Below are 25,503 nucleotides of genomic sequence, written 5' to 3'. Positions count from 1 at the left end.
TGCTGAAAGATAAGTTGAACCATTCACCCCTCCTCCAACTTCCTTATTTTAATAAGACTTTTGAGCTTAAATGTGATGCTAGTCGAATTGGATTGGGTGGTGTTTTGTTACAAGAAGGCAAACCTGTTGCATATTTTAGTGAAAAATTGAGTGGGCCTTTTCTGAATTATTCTACTTATGATAAGGAATTGTATGCTCTTGTTCGCACATTAGAAACATGGCACCATTACTTGTGGCCCAAAGAATTTGTTATTCATTCTGATCATGAATCTTTGAAACGTATTTGTAGTCAAGGACATCTAAATCGTAGACATACTAAGTGGGTTGAATTTATTGAATCTTTTCCTTATGTTATTAAGCACAAGAAAGGGAAAGAGAATGTTATTGCTGATGCTTTGTCTAGGAGATATACCTTGCTGAATCAACTTGATTACAAAATCTTTGGATTAGAAACAATTAATGACAAATATGTTAATGACACTTTAAAGATGTGTTGCTGCATTGCAAAGATGGGAAAGGATGGAATAAATTCATCGTTAGTGATGGGTTTGTGTTTAGAGCTAACAAGTTAAGCTAGCTCCGTTCGTTTGTTGTTGCTACAGGAAGCGCGTGGAGGTGGCTTGATGGGGCATTTTGGAGCGAAGAAAACGGCGGATGTCCTTGCTGATCATTTCTTTTGGCCAAAGATGAGAAGAGATGTGGAGAGGTTTGTTGCTTGTTGCACGACATGCCAAAAGGCTAAGTCACGATTAAATCCACACGATTTGTATTTGCCTCTACCTGTTCCTAGCGCTCCTTGGGAATATATTTCTATGGATTTTGTGTTGGGTTTGCCAAGGACTAGGAAGGGACATGATAGTGTGTTTGTGGTTGTTGATAGATTTTCTAAGATGACATATTTCATACCTTGTCATAAAACTAATGATGCTACCCATATTGTTGATTTGTTCATTCCAGAAATTGTTCGTTTGCATGGAGTCCCCAACACAATTGTTTCTGATCGTGATGCTAAATTTCGTAGTCATTTTTGGAAGACTTTATAGGGAAAACTAGGAACTAAACTTTTATTTTCTACTACATGGCATCCCCAAACTGATGGTCAAACTGAAGTTGTCAATAGAACTTTGTCTACTATGTTAAGGGTTGTTTTAAAAAAGAACATTAAGATGTGGGAAGATTGTTTGCCTCATATTGAATTTTCTTATAATCGTTCGCTATATTCTACTATAGAGATGTGCCCATTTCAGATTGTATATGGTTTGTTGCCTCGTGCTCCTATTGATTTGATGCCTTTGCCATCTTCTGAAAAACTAAATTTTGATGCTACTAAGCGTGCTAAATTGATGTTAAAACTGCATGAAACAACTAAAGAAAACATAAAGCGTATGAATGCTAAATATAAGTTTGCTGGTGATAAAGGTAGAAAGGAACTAATATTTGAATTTGGCAATTTAGTTTGGTTGCACTTGAGAAAGGATAGGTTTCCTGAGTTGAGAAAGTCTAAATTGATGCCTTGGGCTGATGGACCATTTAAAGTGTTAGACAAAATTAATGATAATGCATATAAGCTTGATCTGCCTACAAATTTTGGGGTTAGTTCCACATTTAACATTGCAGATTTGAAGCCATATTTGGGGGAAGAAGAAGAGCTTGAGTCGAGGATGACTCAAATGCAAGAAGGGGAGGATGATGAGGACATCAACACCAACGATACATCCACGCCTACACAAGTACCAGGTTCTGGTCCTATTACTTGCGCCCGTGCTCGTCAACTGAAACATCAAGAGTTCCTATCCATCCTATTTATACTATGGAGACGCGTGCACTCTTATTTTGGTTAGGAACTAGGGAGAAGACCGAAAGGGAAAAGGACTCACGCAGGTTGGATTCGGACTCCAGGACAGCACCAACTTGTGATGGTCACCATGGTTGCATACGGACTTGGATTGGAGCGTTCAAGTGCTTCACGATTCTTTATGAAGTCTATTTTCATATGGATCCAGATTCAAGTCCATATCTGATATGAGGCAGCCGCAATGATCGAATTACTACCAATAGGTTTTCTATCCAAAGGTGATGTGTCACTTTAATTTGGCCCAATGGGTCGTGTATAAAGTCGGGTCCATTAGGGACGCTTTCTAGGGTTGGAGCATGACCCCAATACCCTGGTGGTCATCTTCCCACCTTCATATACTCCTTAGCCATCACCAAGAATAGTTGGGTTTTGTTTAGATCAAGTTTAGTTCTTGCTACTTGCTTGTAAGTGCGCGTGCTAGATCAGCGGCCCATCTTCCTATCTTCGGAACCCCACCTTATTGAGATTGAGTTGGAAACCTTCATCTTCATTTAGTAATTTCAGTACTTGTTATACTTGTTCTTGCTAGTTCTTCGATTGCTTGCAGGACGAGTGCCCTAGTAGCCGGGTGACGCGCTCCACAAGATCGTGGCAGACATTGGAGGTGGTGTATCGGTTGCTAAGGCGCAGCTTGGAAGGCTGTAGTCGGGCCTTGAATGTCATCTCCATATACCAATCGAGTTATCCAATGCCTCTCGTCGAAAGATCGGGAATCAACCCTAGGGGGTGCCTATTACTATCTCTCAACCACCCAAGACAAGGTGAAGCTACATGCCCCACAGAAGTAAGGTAAGAGGTAAGATTAATGCCAACTTATTCAATTCTTGGTAGAATATTTTGTTGCAGGCTTGGCTTAAGTTAGGAATATAACATAGTAGCAACTCCTGATCAACCAACCTAAGTCTTAGCATTTTCTCGAGATGAGCAAAGGGCTTGCGGGAGTTGTTGATAGTCATTAAGTACAAAATATGACCGTCAGTATACTCAAGAATAAAGGATAATTGGCATTTCTTACACGCGTAATTAGTTTCGAATAATGTAGTTCCACTTGTCCTTGGAGAATATTTGGTTGCAGGTGAATTAGCACAAAAGGATGGAGAAAGCACACTCTATGGATCCAAGAAACACACTTCTGACCAATAGGAGGTTGCCACATGTGCATCCCATGGATTCAAGGGCCCACAAACTACCACAACCACCTCAATCCACCAGATAACACACACAACCACCATTGGGACCCACCAAGCAGTCACCTAGAGAAAGGCAGTTGCGAGGGGGGTCCATAGGGGGTTGGCTGAACCAAAGGGTTGGGCCGAACCTTGGATGATCTGTGTGTAGTATATAGGAAGTATATATGAACCTAGAGCTAACTCATAGTCCTTCTCCCTAGCTTAGTTATCTTGAGATGATTCTTCTGTGTGTGTCACACTACTCTATCCATCATTATCTTACCCCTACCTTGAGTATCGGCTCTATCCATCTTATGATATACTCATATGCATTGTAAACTCTTTTGACCTACCCGCCTTCCTTTGGGAAATACAATACCCATGGGAATACTCTTGGGTGAAATGCTACCATGGTATATTCGTGCGCTTGTGAATTTATTCATGATCGTTAAATATACCAACAGTGGGGCAAGTCAGTGAGCACCTAGCTGCACGTTCTACTCATAACAAAGATGGTGTTAGTTTTGCCCTGCTAAAGAAAAAGAGAGAGAGATGAAACAAAAAAAGATGAAAAAACAGAAAGGGAAAAAAATAAGAGAAGAAAAAAAAAGAAAAAGGAAATAAGGAAGATGAAAAAAAATTCAAGTAATTGTGAACTGATCATCTACCAATTGTTCAGATGCCGCAGAGATCCATCTACCACTCAAGTATTTTAGTCCATCCGACAACAAGAATGAAACTCACCTAGAGCCTTGGGTGACGGCGTCCCCGTTCTCATGCTCGTGGCAGCACACTGACAGGGTGGCGTAGGCATTGACCTCCTAACCAGCGCGCTAGGCCTTGACCTCTTGACGTTCAATCTCTAGGTCTGACTGTAAAAAAGATCAATAGATATATTAGATATATCGGTGTTGTCATTACATTACGATGGTAAACTGATACCTTACAGGCATACTCCCACATGTAGTTTGTAGCATTAGGCTTATAATGGTTCTCCATCAGTATTAATGGGTCATAAGACTGATAAAAATGGAGATTAAGGAGTGCACACTAACTTCAGTATATATAAAGAACATGATAATCTGAAACTTCCCAACTGAACATCATCGCTGACTGACCAAGTTCGTTACTGAATCATAAACTATGAATGTGAGCCCAGTGTCTCTGAAGCAAGATCGCTGCACATCATTGCTGGCTGAAACCAGTCAATCAACAGAGTCTAGCACAAGGGAAAAAAAAAGCAAAGAGTAATAACCTGGTGAACAACAAACCATCATCAGAAAAAGAGAAAAGGAAAAGGAGTGGATGGAACTCTTAGCGGAACAATATAATGTATGGAATACTCCTTCAGTGTACTTACATCATGGTCGACATGTTCAGTACATAAGCATTTCCAAGTCTCGATTTTATTGGTCTAGCTCGTATTTCGCTCACATAAGGGGATTTTTTTACAAGCAAAAGCAGCAAAAGACCATGAAGCCTTATTATTACGACCAACAGATATAAGTTTAACTATCGACAAAATGGGGCATCTGAAAGGAAGGTAGTATGGTTAAGACATTATTTCCCTTCGAATGAGCAATATGCATAAGTGAGCGCCCAACCAAACCATAACAAACTATAACTCTACTTGAGACTGACTAAAATTCAGAAAGTTTTATGCTTTTCTTCTATAATGTAAAGATCATCACAAAGATTCCAACTCTTGTTCACCAAAATTATACAGCTTTGAGTAGAAATTTTCATTTATATACACCACTTATGGTTGAGGATGAACCATACACAATATTTGATGGAGTGAAATGAAATTAAGTTTTGCAAGGCTAGAGAAAACTTATTATCAGTTCAAGCATTTTTTACCTCTTTCACATGCTACCTTTTGCATCTCCAACATCCATCTGAACCATAAAAAAAGCAAAAAGGTATGTGTGAAATAGGTACGGGTGTATCCAATGTAGAAATTTTAAGATAAATGTACAGATAAGAAATCAGTAAAAAAGATAATATAACTTCAAGAAACCACCAACTCACATGCAGTCATCCTATCACAACTGAAACAATAGCTATCAGTACATCATTCCTACATATATAACCAGTTAACACCAAATTTGTTACCTCGGGAACCACCTATCCAGCAACAACTGTTTGTGACACATGAACTCACTACTGGCAGCATCACACTGCAGGTAAAAATAAAGATCTAGGAGGGAAACAGGAAAAAACATGGCAACTTGATTGGTAGAATATACAGTCACAAACCAGATACGACAGTAGCTTGAAATCTAAATGCTAGATAGTATAGAATGCATGTTAGAAACATCACCAGGCAACTTAATTGGCAGCACAGCATTGCCTTCTGTTCATTGACGGTCAATCTGGTGCAAGCATCCCATCCATTTTGGAATACATCAGGTAGCATGCATTCATGAAAGAGAGAAAGAAAGCTCTCAAAAAATACCTAGCAATAATCCATTAGTGCTTGTTGGAATAGAACAAAAATGAGAGAAATATGGGACCTGACTCGTCAATCTCAAAGACCACTACAAAAGCCATGTTCTACAGCACATTATTATCAACAATGCATGCCAGATCTCAGGAACAAAAGGCAGCTCACAAACAAGGCCATTAACTGGATGAATAAGAATTGATAGTGGATACTAAAGCTAGCAATTTTCGCCAGTACACTCGAATGATCAAATCTAGTGTAGAAATCACGGGGCAACATAGATCATAGGTTCACATGAGCATTTAATCAAATAAATAAGGATTAGAAAGCAGCATCAAGGTGTGTTTGTGTGTGTGACTAAGAGAGAGAGAGAGAGAGAAACCTTGCATTTGTGGCTCCTACCTATGCTGGGATCGAAGGGAGCAAGATCCTCTCCATATGATTCCACCTTCATGGGTGCAGCTAGCAGCTAGGCACCCTCACCTTACCGGATTAAGTCGCTTCCGCTGCGTCCTCCACGGGAACGTGCGTTTGTTTAATGTGTCATTTTAATCTTATAGAGGAACAGAAATGAACATGATAAGAAAGATCTTGTGCTTTAAATCACATAGATGAGGGACTGAACAAAACTATACCTTAATTTTGTGGCAGCCTAACAGTTTAAGCATTGCTTGCATTTGCTTACAAGATACAAGACCAAGATCTAATCACTTATCAGTGTATCATGTGCTGAGATTTAACTTTATATCACATTACACCTGGCCATGAACTAATGATCACTTGCCTATTTTCTTGTTAACAATGGATTAATATAACATTGAAAAGGTCAGGCAAGAATCACAAACCAAGTAGGCAAAGCGCGTGCAGCCCAAGCCGGGAATTATTTTGAATATTCTTGTAGAAGCTATCTGGTCTCATTCCTCTGTGAAGAATGGTATTGAGATAGTCTCTCCATAGCAGTAAAGTTGCAACCCACAAACTCCAATTGCATTCATGACGGATGCATTGTGAATCACCTTCACTTCTACCCCCATTTTCTTGGCACGAACAACCAGATCGGTATGTGTAGTTGCCCTGAAAATCCCATCCCAATGGAAATAGAGAAAAAGAAATTACTCATAACACTAACAAAAGCTTACAAGCAATCCCAATCAGACTTCCAACATGCGCAATGGCATACATGTGTTTGTACATAAGCACAAAATAAAGAAGCTCTTGCCTACTGTTCAACAAAGGTAGGTGTAAATATGTAACTGGCATAAATTTAGCATGTATAGACATGGAACTAGCATGATGAACAGATTTCAAGCCTCAAGGAGACAACCAATCAACTCTAGGCCTAAAAGACATCTATGAATCATGGGATGTGACACAATCCAACAAATTTAGATGAAATTCATGCATACAAGTTGACCCAAGAACATATTGGTACTAAAAGTGCTTGGTGTGTGCTCCATCATTGGTATCCTCATGTTCATGGACACCAACTCAACAATAGAATGCCAAATTCAGTCACTCGTATCCAGAACTCTATTTGAGAGATGAGCACATATCTGCCATATACAGAAGCTCCAGCACAGCCAACTCAAAAATGGGAAAGAAGCAAAGCAACAGTTACCCAAATGGGTCGTCGACCACGAGCAAGGCAACATCCACGTCGGCGGCTTCGAGCAGCACCTGGTCGACGCGCTCCTCCACCGTTATCTCCTTCCCGTACAGCTTCTCCTGGACGCAACAAACGAGCAAGCGGCGACGCCTGTGAGCAACAGCTCCCCGGACTGACCACGAAGGCATTTCATTGAACAGGTGGTGGACAGACATGAGAAGGGAGCTGTACCAGGTTGGTGAGCGCCACCGAGTAAAAAGAGGCCGAGGGAGAGGAGGGAGGTGTAGGCCTCCATGTAGATCTTGGAGCAGCTGCGCACGGCGTCGAGCCCCCGCACCATGATGTCGCGCTTGTCGCCGAGGCCGAGGCCCATGATGTAGAGCATGGTGGCGGCAGCGGGTGGGTGAAGGACGGAGTGGCGGCTGGAGGGAGCAAGCCTCTCCGTGCAGGGCATTGAACCTGAGGAATTGGAAGGAGGAGGATCGGCGAGCGAGGTGCTCGGCGGTGTTTGTGCTGCCTTGCTCCGCCGCTGCCACCCCGAGGGACCCCGCTCCTCGCAGTATCTGGCGCTGCAGCCGGCCCTCGATTGGCAGAAATATCGGAGATGGCCACGGCGGGTGCGGGGATGGAGAGCAGCGGGAGCCCGCACCCGGAGATGCATGGGCCTTCCTACGTATACTCATCGCACTCGTCACGAGAAGATCTCACATGATATGGTCAAACTTGAAGATTCAGCAACGGAAGATTCAAGATTTCAAGATCAACACGAGGCTTGGCAGTACTCGGGTTCCTTTCGGGTTCCTTCTTGAGACTCAACCAAATGAAGTACTCGGAGAACACCATAACAAGTCAGCAATATCAACAGAAGAACTCGGAGCACCCGTATTTAACTATAAAGTACTCGGAGGTTTGTCGTATATACATATTTAGGCCCACCAGATAGGGTATACAATCCTACAAACAGGGCTATGCACCCGAGCGTATTTGACATGAAGACTATGGTATAGGGTGACGTGGTCTATATGGAAAACTGGGAGCTAGACTAGGACCAGGAAACTACTCGTGGAGACCGAGTAGGACTCCTCAAGTCGTATCCTACTAGTTTCTAGTAAACAACCAACCTGTAACTCTTCTTCTCCCAGATATATAAGGCGGGCAGGGACCCCTCCAAAGGATCAAATCCCATCGAGCATGAATAATCCAATACAACATACATGACATAGAGTATTACGCTATTCAGCGGCCCGAACCTATCTAAATCATGACATTTGGCTAGGCAGCTCACCTCGATGGCGGTGCCCCTCCTCCCTCGTGGCATCCACTACCAACTTGCTTCTGACGTTCATGAACCATCCTCATTGGCCACTGCACTGTTAAGCCCTTACGGTCATGCATCTGCATAAAGCTTTCGTGGTAACATTCTGGATATAATCTGATTGCATAAGTTCTACTTATATCTACCTTTCTTCTATAATCTTGTTGATTTTGCAGATTAATGCCAGTTTTCAACTTTCATCTGTTGTCGAGAAAGAAAGAATTTTCTTACATTCACAAGACCATACCTAAATGGCTTGGTTGAGTATGTTGGTTTCATATATTGTATTAACTATGGCATGTCACTGCTCCCAATTATGAGCTGCCTAGCCAAATGTCAATGGAGGGTGGGGCACAGAGAGCCACAGAGAGCATTGCCCGAACCATGAAACCATTGATTCAAGAACAATTAGAATATTTTGTGTGACTTATGTATACTTTTCTCTCTTCGGAACTGAGTTCAAAAGACTATTATTTAGGGCATGCCTTTCTATTCCTACTTCTTAAATCATGCTAATTGTAGTTAACATTACATTTTAAATGATCTCGCACCAAGTAAGCTCATTCTTCTAAGTCTATTAACTTGACATTGTATGATTTAGGTCCTTTTACATGATATGATTAAATTTGATAGTTGTTTTGCCCGCAACAACGCACGGGCATATACTTAGTACAGTACTGAAGCACTAGTCCAATGGTAAGCACAGTACTTATGCGCTAGGTTGTAGGTTCGAGGATGAAAGCTCGCAAATTTCTTGTTCTATTTTGCTTTTCCATGAGCACCAGTGTTGCGAAGGCCCCGCAAACGGGCTATGGCCCAATTGGGATGATGCAGGCCACTAAACTAAAGGAATGTGACCCAATTTGGGACTCACAAACATACCAAGCATTCCTTTTCTCAAAAAAATGGCAGTGGGATGCACTCAGTTTTTCCTTGGCTCTCTATGCTTGGGACCCACAAACATACATGTGCATGGTGATCATGTTTGTCTAAACTTGTGCGCCCAAACTACGCCCCATATTCTCATGGAAGAGGCGAGAAAGACCAATAATATCAACACATGAATAGAGATCAATCATCATACAACGACTACGATGTGAGATAAAAGTTCTTAATTAGGATGACATATTAAAAGGTTCATTCAAACTTGTGTGCACAAAATACAAATTGTGCTCAGAGAAGCGTGAGTGAGCCAATAGTGTCACATTAACGAAGATTGATCATCATATGACGACCACAACCTGAGATGAAAAATTCGACTCATAATATATGCGTATACATGGCATGGTGTACACTATGAAAAGGTTATTGCCTAAGTATATATATGTATATGATGACCGTATGTCCAATTTTGTGTGTTGAAACTACTCTGTGATCTTTCAAGAAAAGATATTTAAAAAAAAAGAATCTGTCAGGAGAAGAGATCGGCTTATAATCTATACTATAAAGAATCGAAAGAATTGATGTCAATTCCCACCGAGAGTAATACCCATGTACCCCTTAAAGAGGATCTAGGTGTTCTCTTTACGGATGCCCCACCATTCAGCTGTGTAACTATGACGAACGAGGGGGATCATCATTCGTTGTGTTCTAAATTCCGCCCGCGCCCATTTTGACACTACGCTTTTTTTTACCCGCCCGTGCTACCCACCTCAATCGTGCCCGCGAATCACGCGCCCTAGTTTCTTTCCTTCTTCCCGTCTGCTCTCCCGACCTCAATTCCACATTAGCTCGATCTATGATCGGCGGCTCTCCTCCCCTTCAACCCTACCAGGCCACCACAGGCAGATTCGAGTGCGACGACATGGCGATGCAGTCCGCGCTAACCTCCCTCCCCGCGCGCCTCCATGCCCCCTCAGCCCCCACGGTGGCCGACGGCCGGCGGTGCCTCCTCAGCGACGGCAAGGGCTGCTTGCTAAGCGAGGAGGAGCGTGCCAAGGAGAGCGTCTACATCCAGGTGCGTCACTGCCATCACCCCCCATCCTCCCAACCTGAAACCCCCTCCCCGCGCTACTGCCTCTCCCATGCCAGGCCAGCATCCGCGCGCTTGCCTCGTGTAGGGCCTGGCGGCCTGCTTCATCCTGCAGGTTTTTTTCCCTTTCCTAATTCCATGCCTGTACATACTATATTGAATGTTGCGGTATATGATGCAAGCTAACTATGTGTGGTGCGGCCTAATCTAATCTAATCTAATCTGTTGTGGTCCTTCCCCTCCCTTCACAGTCCCCGCAGTCTCTGGTGCGGCCTAATGTAATTTGTGGTTGATCTGGTCGGGTAAGTAGGCGATGGCGGCGGCGGCAAGGACGTAAACAAGGTCGGCGAACACCTCAAGGGGTTGGGGATCCCGGACGGCTCCACCAGGAGCGCTGCAGGTTCATGTCATCTCGTGCTTGTATTGCGTTGCTAATTTTGGAGATTTTCTCAGGGATTAGAGATTTGGAACACCGATGGATGCCAACCTTCGATCCAAGATAATCTCGGTGGGGATGCTTCTGCAACTCTTGCAATGTCTTCAACTCTAATCTCCATGTGCCGCTCTGTCGTTACAGGGGATGCTTCTGCAACTCTTGCAATATCTGAATTGAACCCTACTCACTTTCAGAAACAAATTACCGGGTTGTTGATAGCACATTTGACATTTCTTGCATACTACTCTTCCGTTCCAAATTATAGATCATTTTGCCATTTTTAGTTTCATAGAATTTACTTTGTATCTAAGCATAGTGTATATCTAGGTACGTAACAAAACCTATGAATCTAGAAATACCGAAACAGTTTATAATTTGAGAGGGCAAAGTATGAAAATTGATTTGGTTTGGTGATGCACCTCTATTTGGCCCATCTGGTTAGGTATGGACGTACTGTGTGCATGGTAGCCCACTGCTGGAAGGCACCAAACCTGGTATCTGAATTCTGAAACAAGGCCTGGAGGACGGCCTGCTGGAGATGTTGTGCCGTTCTTCAGGCCGAGATGTTGTGCCTGTGTGTGAAATTGTTCTTTGAGTCCATATTTGGATAGACTGATCATTGTTTACTTCAGATTTTCTTTCCATTCTGTACAGTTTGCATTGCTAAATGCCATGTAGACATGGCAATTCAGGCAGTGCAATGTTCATTTGCCCATTATAATTGCTGTTACATGCATATCCTGTATATTTAGACTTCATATATACATGTTTAGACTTCGGACTCAATGGATTCTAACAAAGTAACAGCTGTGATTCTGTCAGCGCTATCTTAATGAAACTTGAAATTGTACCTTTTCTTTCTCGAACAGTGTGGGAACTCCAAGCACCAATATGCCGAAGGATGACATGACAAATGCTATGGGCAACAAAAAGAGGAAGTATGCACCTCCCTTGCAATCATCCAGCAGTTTGATTTATGAACTTGTCATTTATCTATGCACTGTTTTCTTGCCTCGCTACTTTGAGTGTGCAATCAAATCATAAGTGATTCTGTCAGAACTGTTATTTCTTTTTTCCCTATCACTACCAGCATTGCTTATAGGGACATGGCTTGATCTTTGCAAACTAACAGTTCAGTTATATCGCCTAGCCCTAATGCGAATGGTTTTTATTTTTTTCTGAATGTATTTAGTTACTAATAATCATAATCAATTTTGTAAATGTTTTTTTTCCTCCTTTAGCATTGCAACACTATGTTATTTATGCACCTTATTCATTTTTTATTTTGTTTCTCTTGCCAGGAAAAGAACCAGATGCAGCAGCATAGCAGGTACTTCTCTTTCCTCCTAACCCTCTTTGTCATAACTGAACACAAGAATGCACGTACATGCATACATGGATTCAAATAAAACTGCATTGCGATTCCTTTTACTCTCCTTCAAACTTCTCTTTATTTTGACTTTTGTATCTTTATTTATCGTGTACCTATTGTATCCAAAGACACATGTAAGTAGCTATTATTAAAATGTTTTGTTTATGGAATATGTTTTATTTTCTTATGTTATGGCAACTCTTGGCATTCAGATCATTGGTGTCTGATGTAAGTCTCTCCCCCTCCATTCTCTGGCATTCATTTAACATTTCCTAGCTTTTTGTTGTCCTACAAAATTTAATTCTAGTTTCCTTCTAATTAGAAATTTCTCTTAGGTTTTCATTTTTTCTAAGATGCAATTCAATGTTAGTTGTCTGAACTCTTGTAATCAGTAACAACCAATAAGGCCATCAATGTATGCAATTGAGATGGCTTATTTGTATCCTTCACTCACAGCTAAATTACCTGTAGCAAGCAAGCACTCATGTTTTTTTTCGTCTGTTCAGTAGTAAATTTATTCTTCTTTTTTCTCATGATTAATACCGTGACACCCACAAAATAACCTCCAAAGAAGGCAGGGATGATTTCCCTTTCTAAATTAAAATGGCTTCTTCCGTTTCATTCACTGTGACATCATGGCTGACTGGCTGTGTTGCAAAACCACTTTTTTTTTGTTTCCAAGGATGATTGGAAGATCTTTGTTCTGGAAAGTATGCAGTTATCCTTCTCAAAGCTGCTGGCTTATTGTTGAAACATGTATGCTTCATAGGTTCATTCCTAAATTCCTGATTAGATAGTCTATATCCTGTTCTTCTGAAATTTTGTCCTGTAATGTTATGCACAAATTAGGTTACTTGAAATTTTCACTATTTCAGGCAAAATACTTTGAATGGTATGCTAAAGGATGATGCTTTAACTTTCTTTTTTTTTGCTCATTTTAGAATACTGGGAGAAAACAACTGCAAAAGACCATCAAGGATTCATCAGCAAAGCTCAGCAAGCTTATTGACTCGAAAATGAAGCGACTGGCACGACGGAGGCGTGCCTCAGACTCTAGTCAATGATGATGCCAGCATAGTAGTGAAAGCAGGAGATGTTGTACTGTTGAAGTCCTAAACTATTTCTTGGAGTCTTACCATCTCCAATTCCAATTATTTCTAATTTTCTACACTCCTTGGCAGAATGATGCTCATCTGCCTTGTCCTCTTCCCTTCCCTCACTGCAAATTCATGGTATTTGCATCAGAATATTTTTAGTAGTCAATCAAACCTTTTTCCTGAGAGTTCATGTTCTTATCATTTCTATTTGTTGTAGGTCATGCCATCCTTTTCGAGCAGAAGTGTCAGGTTGTAAACTAACTTAGCAAGTGTCAGGCTTGAAGTTGGATGGTATATGATATTATTGCAGCGTGCTCCTTAATTTACTTTATATCTTTCTATGTCACTATGATCATTTATTTTGCATGTGTTTAGTTATTCCATGCACTTAATCATCAAGGTTCCTATATTAAATTAATAAATTCTATGTGTTTATATGAATTGCAGGAAAGCGTGGATAACCAAAATATTTAGAGAAAGCTTTTTATGTCTATATGCTGGTGCTAGAAGAACAAAGAATTAGATAAAGGTTTATTGGTGACTGCTGGTGCTGATGGGGGCATGAATAGATCAATAAGAGAACTCATATTTAGTTTTATTTTATCATGCCAAACATAGCAGGGATGATGTTTTTATTTTGCTATGGTCATGTTTATTTATCACTACTCTGGTTATTGTGTTATTACTTTGGTTGAGACATTCTAAGTTAAAGGTTTGAGTTCTTATATGTGATGATAAAATATATGTTCATGGCACAATTATTTTGTAACAACAATTAAAATTCTTGCTACAAAATGAAATTAAAAAGGCGCTAGCCAAAATACCCTTGTTGCAACAAACTACTACGCAACCACCTTTTAATGTTGCAATATACATTATTGCCACAAAGTAACCACTGTTTATTATTGTAATATACATTATTGCCACAAACTTTATGCGTTGATATAGGACGTGACTACCACCAACAATGATTCGTTGCATTTTTCATCTATTACCACCAACAATGATTCGTTGCATTTTCCATCTATTACCACCAACAATGATTCGTTGCATTTTCCATCTATTACCACCAACAATGATTCGTTGCATTTTTCATCTATTACCACTAACAATGATTCGTTGCATTACCTTTTATTGCCACCAGCAAGTGAACGTTGCAATTGTGACTCAAGCCACCAAATTTGTTACGTTGCAATATTTATTTGATGCAATGGAGCATATTACATGGCAATATGGCCATATTCCCATGTAACTACAGGGTGACAATAAAGCTATTTTGCGATAAATTTGTTCGTGGCAATACTATCATAATGCAGCCACGTGTTTCATTGCAACAGTAATTCACGTAACCATTCTGTTGGTCGCAATATCCGTGTTTGCAACCAAATTGCGGTTGCATTAGTTTTTTTATGTGCATTGCAAAACCACCATATTGCAACACCATATCGAAAAGGATGCAAGAACTTATTGCACCGTTCCAAATGCAACCACCTGTCAACGACCATACATACATGCAATTGATCCATATTGCAACCAAAATAGCCATATTGCAACCAAATATAGGCGTCACGACAGGGTTGGATCTTAGTAGTATAAAAAACTTGTTGGAGGTATGCCCTAGAGGCAATCATAGAGATGATGATATTCCATTTATATCCATGATTTGTATGTTGTGTTCATTGAATATCCATTGAAGGCTACTTGAATTGATTTGCAATTATGTGAATTGTATGTGAAACTCTTTACTTGTATGGTTATTCTAAAGTTGTCCCTAGTCGGAGTTCATGTGAGGACACACATGAATATTAGACTAGCACATGTATTAGTTGATGACTATGTTTCACAAGTCATGGACATGGAGATGTTGAACTAATAATGTGGACACATGTGGAGACATGTGTTAGGACTGACCCAACACGAGAAGTAGTTCTCTCTTTAAACAACATATACGCTTTGTCCTTAGACCTGAGATTGTCACATGTATTCTAGATGTGGATCGACCTACTTAGGGGCTATCAAACGCTACGCCGTAACAGGGTAGTTATAAAGGTAGCTTTCGGGTTTGTCAAGAAGCATGCTATGAGACATGGTCAATCAAGATGGGATTTGCCCCTCTCTGATTGAGAGTGATATCTCTAGGCCCCTCGAGTGATCGGATCCGAAAATGCATGGCCATGCTACGTACGGTTAAGAGTTAACCTACAAAGGGATTCCGACTCACAGGATTGAGAAAGAGCGGTCGGCTTGAAGCTACACCAAATATCGTGAGGCAAAGGGAATAGCATGTATATTATGTTGTGATGGTTCGTCTGATATGATCTTTGTGTGCGTATAGGAGTTGGCACGTCTTGCTAGAGGCCGCTACCAACTATTGGGCCGAGTAGGAGTACTCGGGCCATGTCTATACGTATCCGAACCCATAGGGTCACACACTTAAGGGGCTGGAAGCCCAATTCGGATCTGATTCGAGTTGGATTAGGTTTAGAAGTACTAATAGGCCTCGGATCCAGAGGCCCGTCAGGAACCTCTATAAATAGAGGGGTGGGGGCGCCCTAGGGTTTGCACCTTTTTGGCGAAACACACCTGCCGCGCCTCCCACGCCCTCGCCTGTTGCAACTCGCGGATCTAGCAGTCTAGCTTGTGATGCTTCCTCCCTGCACGTGTGGATACCTTGGAGGTGTTGTGCCTGCAGCACTTGGACGAGCCGCCGACGAGCCACGACGAGCCGACGACGAGCCGCGGCACCGGAGGCAATCTTGCTGCACGTGGACGAGCTGCTGAGGAGCTGCTGGACGTGATCGACTACGTACGACTACGTTGATCGACTACGTACGACTACGTGATCGTTTTCACTGCATCGACGCATATCTACATCTTCCGGACCAGTAGTGCGTCGAGTGGTAATCCCGTGATCCTTATACGGCAGTTCTTCCTGGTTATACGCGGTAGAATTTTTGAATTGCGCTAGTGTAGCCTACCTCGTATCCCAACAGTGGTATCAGAGCCGTAGCTGCTTAGTTTTGGATTCGGGATGTGTGCATATGGAGATATGCGAGTTTTCCGTTTGATCTATGTCCTGGTTTCGTGCCCTTGCTGCAATGGTAGTGTAACGACATACTCCTACCGGTCGGTTTCCGCCATCGGAGTTAAGTGATACACGTAAATCCAGTTGCAGCGAGCGAAGATCAATATGATTGGTCGAATCGAAATCCAGGGTCATACGCCAGGCGCATTACATGTGCAATAGTAGATGGGATCTACTGCCGGGGTCGGGATTTTTGCCGTATGCGTATGCTTCGGTAAATCAGCCATAACTTTTCGGTACGATCTCGGATCGGGGCGAATTTTATATGAAAATTGATCTACAAAAAAAGTTACATATGAAATTCAACGGCTTTGCCGTTTTTGGCGAAATTAGATTTCCCAAATTCGGCTTGGAAGATGGAGTTTTGGGCATCCGAAGTTTGGAACGTTAGGACGCCTAACTCTGTTTTGCAAGATGTTTGTATGTATCTTGTGATCAGTATGGCCCCCTTGTGTATGTGATGCATGTGTGTAACTCATTCGTGACCTGCGTGTCGCGCGTTCGGCAACACGGCAGGAGCCATATGTGTTGTCACTTTATTGTATTTAATGGTCTGCGTACCAATCTGTGATGATTCAAGCAACTATGTAATCTTCATTACTAGATTCTTTACTAGCTATTAGGTGTAATAGCATGTTCTAGTTCTTGGAGAACTCATCACCAGGAGGATAGCGCACATGGAACATGGAGATGGAGATCACCATGGTGAACAGGTTCTATGGAGATGGAGATCACCATATGAAAACGGGCCATACTGTGTCACAACTGTGTGAATGCTATTCTGTTTATGTTTTACTTTCTGCATGCTGTGATGTTAGAAGTAGAATGATCCCTCACAAAGTTTAAGTTAGTATGCCCTCCCAACTAAAACTTGCACCGTCCCATGTCTTGTACAATTAGTGGTGGGTCTATGAAATTAGGGTGCCACTAGTTTTCCTTGACTAGACGGGTTTGTGTCGGATACTTACACGCATGAGGGTTGGTTTGCTTAACAACGTTATCTTAACGGTTAAGGACCTTGGGGCATAAAGGTTGGGCACCGAGACATAGAGATGTCACCCAACAACAGGAGTCATATGTGATATGATTAGCAAAAGTTGCTTACCGATCTACCTCGTTTGCTAGCGGTGATGCTAAAGCTCACTAGTAGACTTGTTAGTTGTGGATCCTGAATCACTAAGTTTCAATAGAGGGATATTGATTTTAGTGGGAGTAGATTCTGTTAAAATAGTTTAATGTAATTTGCTCTATCATGGATACGTTTGTCTTAGTGTATTTTGCATTACTTTTGTTGTAGATTAAATGGCACCTAGCAACACCACCACATCGTTTGCTTTGCGTTCGTTCCTTGAGAAGGACAAGTTGAATGGAACAAACTACTCGGATTGGATCCGTAACCTGAGAATTGTTCTCAGGGCTGATAAAAAGGAAGATGTTCTAGACACCCCACTACCACCAGTACCTGCTGATGATGCATCTGCTGCCGTTAAGGCTGCTTACAAGAAGGCATTTGATGCTAATCTTGAGGTAAGCTACCTTATGCTTGCTTGCATGGAACCCGAGCTGCAGATGCAGTTCGAAACAAATCATGAGGCACACGATATGATCGTGGCGCTCAAGGACATGTTCCAGACACAGGCTAGGACCGAAAGGTTCAATATGTCCAAAGCCTTCCTAGAGTGCAAGTTAGCAGAAGGCGCAGCAGTAGGACCACATGTAATCAAGATGGTTGGTTACACTCAGCGATTGGAGAAGCTGGGCTTCCCAATGGGCAAAGAGTTGGCCACTGACTTCATTCTTTCATCTCTTCCGCCTAGCTATGGGAACTTCATCTCGAACTACCATATGCATGGGACGGAGAAGGGTTTGAATGAACTGTGTGGTATGCTCAAGACAGCAGAGGTAGACATCAAGAAAAGCGCTAGTACCAGCCATGTGATGGCTATACAGAACAAGCCTAGCTTTAAGAAGAAGGGCAATTCTTGGAAGAAGAAGGGCAAGGCTGGAACGTCCAAGCCAAACCCAGCGCCCAAGGTTAAAGCTGGACCTGGACCTGCTCCAGACAAAGAGTGCTTTTACTGTCATGAACTTGGTCACTGGAAGAGAAACTGCAAGCAGTACCTAGCTTCCTTGAAGAATGGCGGAAGTAAGAGTACTTCTACCTCAGGTACGCTTGTTGTTAATGTTATAGACAACATATTTCTCGCTGATACAATTATTAATTCTTGGGTATTTGATACCGGATCGGTTGCTCATATTTGCAATTCGATGCAGGGAATGATAAGAAGTAGAAGCGTGGAAAGAGGAGAAGTTGATTTCCGCGTGGGCAATAATGCAAGAGTTGCTGCGTTGACCGTCGGGACGATGCAACTCCACCTCCCGTCAGGATTTATTATGGAGTTGAATAATTGTTATTTTGTTCCTAGTTTAAGTCAAAACATTTTATCTCCTTCATGCTTGATGAAGGATGGTTATTCATTTGCGAGTGAAAACAATGGTTGTGTGATCTCTAAGAATAATATGTTTATGGCTTTTGCACCCATTGTGAATGGATTATTTGTTTTAAATCTTGATTGTTCACCTGTCTGTAATGTAAGTGCTAAAAGGCCTCGGCCTAATGATTTGAGTCCTACCTACTTGTGGCATTGTCGTTTGGGTCATATAAGTGAAAAGCGCATGAAGAAGCTCCATTCTGATGGACTTCTAACTTCGTTTGATTTTGAATCATACGAGACATGTGAGGCTTGCTTGCTAGGCAAGATGACCAAGACGCCTTTCACAGGATTTCCTGAGAGAGCAGTAGACTTGTTGGAACTCGTACATAGTGATGTATGCGGACCAATGAGCACGACGGCTAGAGGAGGATTCCAATACTTTATAACTTTCACTGATGATTTTAGTAGATATGGCTATGTCTACTTGATGAGGCACAAGTCTGAAACCTTTGAAAAGTTCAAGGAATTTCAGAATGAAGTTGAAAATCAGCGTGGCAAGAAAATTAAGGCCTTACGATCTGATCGTGGAGGCGAGTATTTGAGCCACGAGTTTAGAAATCATCTAAAGAGTTGCGGAATTGTTCCACAACTTACGCCGCCTGGAACACCTCAGAGAAACGGTGTGTCTGAGCGACGTAATCGAACTTTGTTAGACATGGTTCGATCAATGATGAGCCAGTCGGACCTACCGTTGTCATTTTGGGGATACGCTCTAGAAACAGCAGCTCTCACACTTAATAGGGTACCATCTAAATCCGTAGTTAAGACACCATATGAGATATGGACTGGAAAGGTTCCTAGTTTGTCTTTTCTAAAGATTTGGGGATGTGAAGTGTTTGTCAAGCGACTTCAGTCGGACAAGATCATACCCAAGTCGGATAAGTGCATTTTCGTGGGATATCCAAAGGAAACTTTGGGATATTATTTCTACAACCGATCAGAAGGCAAAGTGTTTGTCGCTCGGAACGGGGTTTTCCTAGAGAAAGAGTTTCTCAAAGGAGAAAAGAGTGGAAAGACAGTGCATCTTGAAGAAGTTCAAGATGAGCCGATCGGGCAAGAATCAATGAGTGATGCTAACGTAGCAGAACAAGTTGAGATACCCATGGCAAGAGAAGCACCGCCACAACCACGAAGGTCGGCAAGGCTCCGCGAAATGCGGGAAATATTATTGTTGGACAATGATGAGCCTGCGACATATGCAGAAGCAATGATGGACCCAGACTCCGAAAAATGGCAGAATGCCATGCAATCCGAAATAGAGTCCATGGGAGACAATCAAGTTTGGAACTTGGTTGACCCGCCTAATGGTGTTAAAGCCATAGAGTGCAAGTGGATCTATAAGAAGAAAAAGGACATGGATGGAAATGTTCACATCTATAAAGCACGACTTGTCGCAAAAGGTTTTCGACAAGTTCAAGGAGTTGACTACGACGAGACCTTCTCGCCCGTAGTGATGCTTAAGTCCATTCAGATTATTCTAGCTATAGCTGCATATTTCGATTATGAGATATGGCATATGGATGTCAAGACAGCTTTCCTGAATGGAAACCTAACTGAGGACGTGTATATGATACAGCCCGAGGGTTTTGTCGATCCGAAAAATGCTGGAAAGGTATGCAAGCTTCAGAGATCCATTTATGGATTGAAGCAAGCATCTAGGAGTTGGAACATTCGTTTTGATGAAGTGGTCAAAGGGTTTGACTTCACCAAGAACGAAGAAGAGTCTTGTGTTTACAAGAAGGTTAGTGGGAGCTCTGTAGTATTTCTAATCTTATATGTGGATGATATATTACTGATTGGAAATAACATTCCTATGCTTGAGTCCGTAAAGACTTCACCGAAAAATAGTTTTTCGATGAAGGACTTAGGGGAAGCAGCATATATTCTGGGCATTAAGATCTATAGAGATAGATCGAGAAGGCTTATAGGTTTAAGCCAAGATACTTACATTGACAAAGTGTTGAAGCAGTTCAGCATGGAAGAGGCAAAGAAAGGGTTCTTGCCTATGTCACATGGCATACATCTCAGCAAGACTCAGTGTCCTTCGACTGCTGATGAGCAGGATCGCATGAGTAGAGTGCCATATGCCTCGACTATTGGATCTATCATGTATGCAATGATAAGTACTCGCCCAGATATTTCATATGTGCTAAGTATGACAAGAAGACACCAATCTGATCCAGGTGAGAGTCACTGGACAGCGGTGAAAAACATTCTTAAGTACTTGCGAAGGACTAAAGATATGTTCCTCATCTATGGAGGTGAGGAGGAGCTCGTTGTAACAGGTTACACCGATGCTAGTTTCCAAACCGATAGAGATGATTCAAAGTCACAATCAGGATTTGTGTTCACGCTAAATGGTGGTGCTGTTAGTTGGAAGAGTTCCAAGCAGGAGACGGTGGCCGATTCTACGACAGAAGCCGAGTACATCGCGGCTTCAGAAGCCGCGAAGGAAGGTCTTTGGATAAGGAATTTCCTCATTGAGCTTGGTGTGTTCCCGAATGCATCCAGCCCATTGAATCTCTACTGTGATAACAATGGGGCAATTGCGCAAGCAAAGGAGCCAAGAAACCACTAGAAGAAGAAACACGTAATGCGGCGATTTCATCTCATTCGAGACTTCGTTAACCGGGGTGAGATCAAGATATGCAAAATACACACGGATCTGAACATTTCTGATCCATTGACAAAACCACTCCCGCAGGCTAAGCATGATGCGCATGTAAGAGCTATGGGTATTAGGTACCTTCTAGATTGACTCTAGTGCAAGTGGGAGACTGTTGGAGGTATGCCCTAGAGGCAATCATAGAGATGATGATATTGCATTTGTATCCATGATTTGTATGTTGTGTTCATTGAATATCCATTGAAGGCTACTTGAATTGATTTGCAATTATGTGAATTGTATGTGAAACTCTTTACTTGTATGGTTATTCTAAAGTTGTCCCTAGTCGGAGTTCATGTGAGGACACACATGAATATTAGACTAGCACATGTATTACTTGATGACTATGTTTCACAAGTCATGGACATGGAGATGTTGAACTAATAATGTGGACACATGTGGAGACATGTGTTAGGACTGACCCAACACGAGAAGTAGTTCTCTCTTTAAACAACATATATGCTTTGTCCTTAGACCTGAGATTGTCGCATGTATTCTAGATGTGGATCGACCTACTTAGGGGCTATCAAACGCTACGCCGTAACAGGGTAGTTATAAAGGTAGCTTTCGGGTTTGTCAAGAAGCATGCTATGAGACATGGTCAATCAAGATGGGATTTGCCCCTCTCTGATTGAGAGTGATATCTCTAGGCCCCTCGAGTGATCGGATCCGAAAATGCATGGCCATGCTACGTACGGTTAAGAGTTAACCTACAAAGGGATTCCGACTCACAGGATTGAGAAAGAGCGGTCGGCTTGAAGCTACACCAAATATCGTGAGGCAAAGGGAATAGCATGTACATTATGTTGTGATGGTTCGTCTGATATGATCTTTGTGTGCGTATAGGAGTTGGCACGTCTTGCTAGAGGCCGCTACCAACTATTGGGCCGAGTAGGAGTACTCGGGCCATGTCTATACGTATCCGAACCCATAGGGTCACACACTTAAGGGGCTGGAAGCCCAATTCGGATCTGATTCGAGTTGGATTAGGTTTAGAAGTACTAATGGGCCTCGGATCCAGAGGCCCGTCAGGAACCTCTATAAATAGAGGGGTGGGGGCGCCCTAGGGTTTGCACCTTTTTGGCGAAACACACCTGCCGCGCCTCCCACGCCCTCGCCTGTTGCAACTCGCGGATCTAGCAGTCCGGCTTGCGACGCTTCCTCCCTGCACGTGTGGATACCTTGGAGGTGTTGCGCCTGCAGCACTTGGACGAGTCGCCGACGAGCCACCGACGAGCCACGACGAGCCGACGACGAGCCGCTGCACCGGAGGCAATCTTGCTGCACGTGGATGAGCTGCTGAGGAGCTGCTGGACGTGATCGACTACGTACGACTACGTTGATCGAATACGTACGACTACGTGATCGTCTTCACTGCATCGACGCATATCTACATCTTCCGCACCAGTAGTGCGTCAAGTGGTAATCCCGTGATCCTTATACGGCAGTTCTTCCTGGTTATACGCGGTAGAATTTTTGAATTGCGCTAGTGTAGCCTACCTCGTATCCCAACAAAACTATGTTCTTAATCGTGCCCGTCCATAAGGAAGCATCGTCAAGGGATATGGAACAGAGGAGGTGATCGAGTTTTGTGTTAATTTTATTCATTCAATTGACTCGATTGGGGTTCCAACTTCACGCCTTGAGGGGAGGCTGCGGGGAATGGGCAACCTTGGAAGGAAATCAAGTTTGAGCAATGATACTGATTTCTTCGACAAGGCACACTACACTGTTCTACAACAGTCATCCTTTGTAGCTCCGTATATCTACAGCACAGGCAGATGCTAGTTTCCGAAAACCCGACGAAATTCGATGCCTGGCTTACACATCATCACATGGAAACTTTTCCCTCCTAGTTGCGCCAACAACTTATGGGTAACTCTAAGATTCACCCACAGCTCACTTGGTTAGCCAGGGGACCTGCTAGCACAATTGTGAAATTCCAAGGCTATAAGATAAATGGTTATACATTTTACACGAGAGCCCAGGACAAGAAAAGCACGAACCAGAATAGTGGTATCCGCATAAATGCCATAGACAAAAACAGTAGCAAGGAGTCAAATTATGGTTTCATAGTGGAGATATGGGAACTCGAATATAGACTGTTGTACATCTCTCTGTTTTGTTGCAAATGGGTGAAGCTGACTGGCGTAACCAAAGATTAGTACGGAATGTCAATAGTGGACCTGAGATACAGTGATGAACCATTCATACTTGCCAATGATGTGCATCAGATTTTCTATGTGAAGGACATGTCTAGCCAACCCAAGAGAAATCCAGAAGAGCCATGGGAGCCAAAGTGGCACATAATTCTTCCAGGTAAAAGAAAAATCGTGGGAGTTCAGGACAAAACAGACCAATCAGATGATTATGATTAGTTTGATGGCATGCCTCCATTCGATGTTGAAGTTGACCCAAGCATCTTGCTATCCAAAGAAGAGGCTCCGTACTTACGCCGCGATCATGATCAAGGAACTTTCGTGAAGAAGAAATTTTTTAACGTTACATTGTAATGCGCTAAATTTGCTTCACCTTTATGTAAATTTACATTGTAAAGTTCTATGATTTCATGTACTACTTGATACAATTTTTAATTTAACGTATGTATGATTTCATGTGTGTTTAAATTAGTTGAGGTGAAGATTTATTAGATCAATATGAACAATGTTAACCACATACATAAATTGAATTTTTTGCGCGTTGAAATTATTTAATTGAATAATTTCTTAATGATATTGATGCAGTAAATAATTATTTTAGAAGCTAAAAGAACTGGTATAGAATTAATAACTCATATTGTAAATATACTTGCTAATTCAATATATTTTTTGCATGTTCGAAATATGTAAAGTTTTTATTTTTTTATCCTAAAATCCAGTGAAAATATAAATAAAATCTATTTTCAAAAAACAGGCGGGAGATGAAAAATGGGAAAAAGGTCCTTTTGTCCTGGATGCCAATATCAACCAGGACAAAAGGCCCCCCTTTTATTCTGGTTGCAAACTCGAACTGGGATAAAAGGGTATTTTTCGATTCCCTCCCGGAACGTAACCTTTTATTCCAGTTCCAGTTTGCAACCGGGATAAAAGGGGGGGCCTTTTATCCCGGTTGTTATTCGTGCCCGGGAAAAAATCCCCCTTTAGTACAGGGTTCAATTACGAACCAGGATAAAAGCGACGGTAAAAGTAATAGTCGTCTTCTACCCCCCTACCCTTCAATACTTAGGCAAATTTTTCACCGCCGCCAAGATTCGCGCCCATCCGCTTGCTCTGTCACCGCCCGTCCTCCTCCCTCACCGGTCGCAATTCTCCTCATCTCCCATCGCCCCTGGAGCCATCGCTTGCTACCCCGGCCGCCTCGCCCGTGCCTGGACCACGGCCTCCTCCGTCGCCCCGGCCCGCCTCCTCCTCCGTCACGCCCCCTCGTCGCCGCCTCCATCCAAGTCGCCGACTCCATTCCCATCATCGTCGCCGGCCTCCGTCCTTGTCACCGCCTTCGCCCTATTGTCGTCGCCGGCCTTCGCCCTCGTCATCGCCTCCATCCCCGTCCTCGCCACCGGCCTCCGCCCTCGTCGCCGCCACCTCCATCACCGCCACCGCCGCCCCAGCCTCCGCGTCCCGCGCATTACCACTCTGCCGCCCCGGCCGCCATCGTCCCGCCGCCCCGACTACCGTACGAACCCCTCCCCCTGTCGCCACCACCGTAACCCCCACCGGCCCTGGCTCCCGCACGTACAGCGAGGCCCTTGCGTTAGCAAGGGCCCTTTTTTATTTTTTAGTTAGAAAATCAATAGAAATTTGTAGAAAATCAGTAGATTAGTAAAAAATCAATAGGAAATTACTATTATTAGTTGAAACTTAGTAGGAAATTACTATGATTAGTAGGAAATTAGTATAATTTAGTTTAGATGCTTAGTATAATTTTGTATAACTTTTAGAAATTACTATATTTTATTATAAATGATTCGAAAATTAGTAGGAATTAATATGC

The 25,503-nt window shown here is 42.5% G+C and overlaps 1 pseudogene; it reads right to left on the bottom strand.

The window, feature by feature from the left end:
• Nucleotides 1-6,307: 6,307 nt before the first annotated feature.
• On the bottom strand, nucleotides 6,308-7,461 carry LOC101781352 (annotated as a pseudogene).
• Between the last annotated feature and the right edge of the window lie 18,042 nt (nucleotides 7,462-25,503).

Source organism: Setaria italica, chromosome IV (assembly GCF_000263155.2).
Source record: "Setaria italica strain Yugu1 chromosome IV, Setaria_italica_v2.0, whole genome shotgun sequence".
NCBI lineage: Eukaryota > Viridiplantae > Streptophyta > Magnoliopsida > Poales > Poaceae > Setaria > Setaria italica.
Note: the sequence above shows the minus strand (reverse complement) of the source record. Positions and strands in the feature narration are given on the sequence as shown.